The sequence below is a fragment of the Primulina huaijiensis genome, chromosome 2 (assembly GCF_012295235.1).
Source record: "Primulina huaijiensis isolate GDHJ02 chromosome 2, ASM1229523v2, whole genome shotgun sequence".
Classification (NCBI taxonomy): Eukaryota; Viridiplantae; Streptophyta; class Magnoliopsida; order Lamiales; family Gesneriaceae; genus Primulina; species Primulina huaijiensis.
The window spans coordinates 14,245,288-14,252,302 of NC_133307.1; positions in this window are offsets into that span (position 1 = coordinate 14,245,288).

The following is a 7,015-nucleotide window of genomic DNA, read 5'->3' on the forward strand; positions in this document are numbered from 1 at the left end:
AAAATGATTTTTGGCAATGCACGATTATTGATTTGCATTATTTTAAATTATTATATGTTTATTTGATGCACGTTAAAATGTTTTCTCGAGTTTCATATTTTAGGCGAATATTCGATGCAGGATTGAGGAAAGGAGACCGACGAAGATTTAGAAAATTTTAAAATGTGGTATTTTATTTTAAGTCAAGAAAGTGACATTTTAAAATGATTTATTAAGTTTTTTGCAGTTTTAAAACCTAATTTAATTTATTAAGTGATTTTAAGATTTTAAACTTTTAAAGATTAACACATGTGTATTTTTATTCAAATTTAGGGATGCTATTATTGTAGTGGGGACTTAGTATTTTATTTAGTATACTAATTGATTATTAGTCTTTTAATATCCTAATTAAACCCTTCAATGCCCTCCTCACTAACCCACTAACAAACACACACACACATATACACACACACTCTTGGCCTATGCACACACACACACACATTTCATTGCATTCCATTTCATTTCTCTTGGAAAAGGCTAGGGCTCTAAGTTCTTTCAGCAGCCACCTTTTCATTTCTAAATTTCTGAAGATTCACGATCCTTTTCGGGCAAGAAAACGTGAAGCAATTGTCTCCCGGTCATCCCCTGTGATCCATCGCGTCGGTATTCGTTATCTTCGAGCGTTTAGACACAAAGGAATGTATATTATTTTAGTTTCACATTGATCTTGTCATATTAATTATTTTGATGTATATTATATGAAAAAGATGTTAATGTTATGCAAAAAGTTTGAGCAAAAATGTTTCAAACGATTTTGGATCAAAATTTTGGATCTCAAAAACAGAGTCTGATGTCTTTTTGGATACAGAGAATTTTCGGTCGATTTTCTGGAAAGACTTTCGACATATAAAACGTAGGACTTTTTGATACCTCGATTTGACAGTAAATTCGTAATTTTTGGACAAGAAACGAGTGCGTTATGATAATTTTTGTGGGATTGCACAAGCTGTGAAATTCTGTGTCACAAAATCTGTTAGCCTCTATTATTTCAAATTTTGCGACTTATAGGTTGGTTTTCTGGAAATGTTTTCAACATATGATTTGTAATACTCTATGTTATCTTTGATTTGACAGTACATTTGTAATTTTTTGATAACAAATGAGAGAGATATGATTTTTATCGTAAACCCGCTCAAGCTGTGAAAATTTGTGCATGTTCTTCATGTTTTCTCAAGTTTTAGTTGCAGGCTTCAGTGAGCGTTCCAACGAAGCCCTCGACGCCTTTTAAGTATGTACTACGTGCAAAGAAAATATTTTTATGTTTTTGAGGTATGCTAAATGTGTTGTGACCAATTATGAACGGGTTTGGAAGTCGGTGAACGTGGCCGAGGACCTCTCCACCCCGGTAAAGCTTGACCGGGTTTAGATAAGGATTGGAAAGCAGTACATCATGATTAGGGACCAATCCACCCTGTAAATCATGACTGGGGATCTCATGTATGTGGTAGTGGACATCCCTGCCAACCCAGTACTATGGTTTAGTTTGATCAGGTGCATTTATGTATGAGTCACTTGCTTTGAAACATATCTCTACGCAAAATGATTATGTTTATGTATGTCCAAGTATGTACGATGCAAGTACGTTTATGAAAAATTTTACGATATGATGGCACGTCTACGTTTATGTAAGTACGTTCATGTTCAAGTATGTATGTCCAACTTTAAAATGAATGTGGTTTTATTATGTATTACTTGTTATTCTAAGTTTATACATGTTGAGTCTTTAGACTCACTAAACTTTATCGATGCAGGTGAGGACGAGTACGAGGATACGAGGGGTGGGGATCAATGCGCCGGCTCGGACTGCGCGGAGGCTAAACCCGAGGACCACCTACGTTTTTAAGAACTTTATGCATGTTTCAAATATTCCTGATTTTCATGAGATTGTTTACGATGTTTAAACGAATACTTTTTACAAACTTTGTTTGTAATTGTTTTTAATTCAAATATTTTTAGACGAGCAGTTTATTTTTATCGCAATTTGAAAAATTATTATTTATTTAAGAAAATTTTTATTTTTTCGCAAAATTTCATTTATTTCAAAAATACGGTATGTTACAGTTGGTATCAGAGCGATGTTCTTATAAAGGGTTATGCCTACTGCCAGTTGCGAGAAGCTCACGAAATCACACCTCAAGTCTGTAAGTTTTAAAGTTTTAAATTCTTTTTGGTAATAAGTGTCGAGGCCTCTAAATACGTACTTGAAAATTTGCGAAAAATTTAAAATTTTTCTTTTTAATTAATTAAAATGCCTCATTCATAAATAAATAACTGATAAAAGTTTAACCATTCAAAATAGCAGCGGAAGTAAATTTTTGTTTGCAAGATAATAATTTAAAACAATTCAACAACGAAGAAATTTGTTTGAGTCAAAATAGTAAATGCTAAAAATATGAGGTCATCGGGTTCCACTACTGCCGACCCAAGCTAGCTCACTGGTCCCTCGCCCTCAGTCCCTGCATCATCGGTACCTACAACAATCAAGTCTAGTGAGTCTAAAGACTCAGCATGCATATATCGTGAATAACGAGTAAATAAATAATAAAATTACATGCAAGTGAAAATATCATGTCGTGAGGCATAACGTAAAATATCGTGTCATGATTAATTATAATACATGCATAACTGAACTGAAAATCATGGTGAAAATGGCTGCTCCTTGGAGCCCTGTAATGAAATAGCATGTAATAATTTTTTGGTGAGATTATGATCTACGCAAGTGGCCCCTGAACTGAACTGAACTGACCGGTAACTGGCGACCGGGTGGTACAAAACTGAACTGACCGGTAACTGGCGATCAGGTGGTACCAAACTGAACTGACCGGTAACTGGCGACCGGATGAAGTAATAATCTCATGATAGTAAAGTGACCACAAGCAATATCGCATAAATCTCAAAATGAATATTTTGCATGTAATATAATTAAATAACATAATTGAATATGAACAATTTCGATTTTCTTGCATTAAAATCATGTACTTGCGATATTTAAAAATACTTATATGGCTTGATTGAAGAGTGAAAGAGGATATAAACATGCCGTGGTTTGTTTTGACAGAAAACAAACGAAATAACGACGCGGCGCGGCGGAGACGGAGTGCTCTTCACTTTCTTACTTTTTCTCTCTCAATTCCTTTAAACCAAGCATGCACCATAATTATTATAATAGCGAAAAAAATCGTAAACATGATTCATGAACATTTAAAAATATCATGATTTGTGCTCAGGGCGCTGCTAGGACTAAAATCTCACCCCGGGTGCAAAATGACCATTTTGCCCCTTGAAACCCAAAAATTATCGTTTCAACCCTGGACCTCTAAAATTGACCCGAAGCTTACTAAACTCCTTAAAATGCCCCAAAACATATTTAAAAGTATTCCTAGACATAAACCCGAGCCAAGATCAGAACTTAACGATTCGTTTTAAAACTTAGACCGGGGTCTCGGTTTTAACCCAGTTCGACCCGAAACGTACCCAAAATTTACCCAACTTGAACTATAATTTAAACAACTCATTTTAAACCATTTGTTACATGAATTATATCCTCTAAGTCCATCATGTCACTGCCAGCCCCTCAATAACTATCGGCCCCTCTCTTGTACACTTATTTCCCAACATATCACCAACCTCTTAAATACTTTGGTCCACTTCTATCCTCACGTGTCCAGTACCTAACCACCTAAGATTGAGCCACAACCGAACCCAAAAGACTCCTCTAGAACCCACTTAACCAATCCTACTGCCTCGCCAACCACACGTTGCACAACCAAACCCACGGCCACTCACTATCTTCGATCCATTACAGCACCAGCAACTCACGACTCACTCCAGGACCTGTCACGGACCCATGTGGGTCAGCTCCAAGGCCAAGGACGAACCATGCACCGCTGCGACTCACATTCTCTCGATCTACACCCCAAACGTATGCAAGCATGGAGACCCGCCACCCCTTCGCTCATCTGTGCAGCACCGAGCCATGCAGATTTCTCCTCTCAAGCAACTCGACACCTACAGACCCCTAACAACACAACATAGCCGCCCCTTGCACAGATCACAACCAAAACGTGAGTAGTTGATGAGAATAATGAAGGAAAAGCAACAAAATCGAAAAATACTCATGCCACGCTTTGGATCGAAAGTTTTCATGCAAGTTCATGTTTATCAGATTATATGACATGTGTGAAGCGTAAAAGGGTTGATACAATGCATGCCTGATGATGTTAGGAGAACAAGAACGATGCGAGGGAGACCCGAGAGAATTTTTTTCTTAGTAAGGATTGGAGTGTCCGATGGTTTCCTTCAGCTGTGAAATGATGAAACAGATGGAAAAATGCTGAGGGAGAAGGTGTCGGCTGTTGGTGGGGAAAGTGTTAAGTTAAATATTAATTTAGGTGATAAATATATGGTTTAATATTAAATAAATAAGCCCTATATGTTATTTAAAGGTTTTTTTTTAAAAGATATTTAAGCCCAATAAGCTTAAAAATAGGTCCATTTAATCCAAACTCACTCCCGAAAAATATTTCGTGTTGGAAAATTTTTGAAAATATTAGCCGAACCTTCAAAAGTTCCCCGAATCGATAAATTTTGCGTACCGTTAAAAATTAAATTCCTGTTGGTAAAATACTCCAAATTCCCTTTTTAAAAATTACACTTAAAAAAGTTTTAAATTAATTTGTAAAAATAAATCGTGTAATAAAAATAATTTACCGAAAATTCTCCGATCTCCGATCCTCGTTCGAAATTGAAATGCACATAGAAACCCTAATGCGTGAACTTTTAAAATTTCATGAATTAAATTCTATCATGCATGAATTATGAAATAAAATGCATAAAAATAATTAACCACCTAAATTAAAATAAAATTCTAGATTACATGAATTATGCATAAAATTAATTAAACACAATTTAATAAAATAAACATACATTTTATGCTTTAAAAGAATTTAATCAAATACCAAAGAAATTTAATAACTTGCATGTATGCCAACTTTTTAAATTATATTTACTAACATGCTAAATTACCACTTTTTAAATAAGTCTTTATTAACTTATCTCAATACTCCATCTCCAGTCCGGCCTCACTTATTTAACTGAAAAGATGACAATTAAACTACTACGTAAAATAAATAAATTTAAAGAAAAAAATTTAAATGCTCATGCAATAAAAATCATTTTAATTTAAATACTAGAAATTATTCATGGCTTATACGCAGTCCAAGTTACGGGTTCTACAATAAGCATCAAGTCATGATTTTAACATGTGCATGTTTAAGTTCAAATTACGTGCATCTTATGATATAGATATAATGTTCATGCATGTTGGGTTACGTGTTGGGTAAAGTTTGGAATAGTATGTCTCCTAGATGTATGATTGCGTGTTGAGTAGGTGAAGAGAACAGAGAGGCTCGGGATGAGGAGAGGGCCACTCCTCCTCGTCCACCGCTAGATAAGCAAGCTCAGATGATTGCAGAGATGACTCAGTTCTTCGCACAGTTTGCGGGGAACAATGCTGCCGTAGATACAGGGGCGATGCCCAAACCAGAGGCTGTTTATGAGAGGTTCAGGAGGATGGACCCAAAGGAGTTCTCGCGGACTACTGACCTGATGATAGCTAAGGAATGGAATAAGTCCATCGAGGTAATTTTTGCTTTCATGGAGCTACAGGATGCAGATAGGGTCAGGTGTGTCACTTTCCTGCTGACAGGAGAAGCCAGACTGTGGTGGGAGAGCGCATCTGTGTCGGTGAACTTGCAAACACTGGCTTGGGATGGTTTCAAGGAGGTCTTCTAATCGAAGTACTTCACTGAAGAAGTACGCCCCCGCCTGACCAGGGAGTTCATGACGCTGCGACAGGGAGACAGCAGCATGGCAGAATTTGTCAGGAAGTTTGAGAGGGGGGTGTCACTTTGTGCCCCTGATTTCAAATGATACCCGGGAGAAGCTGAGGCATTTTATTGATGGTTTACGGTCGATCTTACGCCGTGATGTGAGAGTTGCTGGTCCTACCGCCTATGCTATCGCCGTGTCGAGAGCCTTGGCTGCAGAGCAGGATCAGAAGGACATTGATAATGATAGGCAGGGCAAGAGGCCTTATCAAGCACCCCAACATCAACAACAGCAGCCTCAGTTTAAGAGGCCTTTCCAACAACGGTAGAGGAAGAGGCCATTTCAGGGACCGCCGAAAGGCAAGAGTCCTATTTTCCTCAGAAGAAGGCTCCCCAGAGGCCTGGTGAGTACCCAGTGTGTCCCAGATGCAACCGTCAGCATGCGGGATATTGTCTATGGGGATTGGGCAAATGCTTCAAGTGTGGAGTCAGTGACCACATGTTGAAAGACTGCCCGCAGTGGAGGCAGCCTACCTAGGGGAGAGTATTCGCCATGCAGGCTGAGGAAGCGAACCCAGATACGACTCTTCTGATAGGAAATATTTTCATAAAGGGAGTAGCCACGAAGGCCTTGATAGATTCCGAGGCCACTCACTCTTTTATCTCGGAGACGTTTGCTAATCATTTGGACATCAAGTCCAATGGACTCGACTTTAACTATTCAGTGACAGTCCCATCAGAGGAAGAGTTATCAGCTATTAGCGTGGTCAGAGACATCGATCTCGAACTGCAAGGTCACCTAATGTATGTCGATCTGATTGTGTTGCCGATGCCAGAGTTTGACATTATCTTTGGAATGGACTGGCTAACGAAGAACAGAGTTCTTATTGACTTTCAGAAAAGATCAGTGTTGGTAAGACTGTTGGGCATGGAGCAATTTCTCTTTGAGCCGAACAGATGCAGAAGTTTCCCTTGCATGATCTCTTGCATGCAGGCACGGAGATGTATTCACAATGGGTGTCAGGCTTTCTTGGCCAGTATTATTTCCGAACCTGACGCACCCACTCCGTCGATAGAGAAGTTTCTCTCGCATGATTTCTTGCATGGAGGCACAGAGACTTATTCACAAAGGGTGTCAGGCTTTCCTG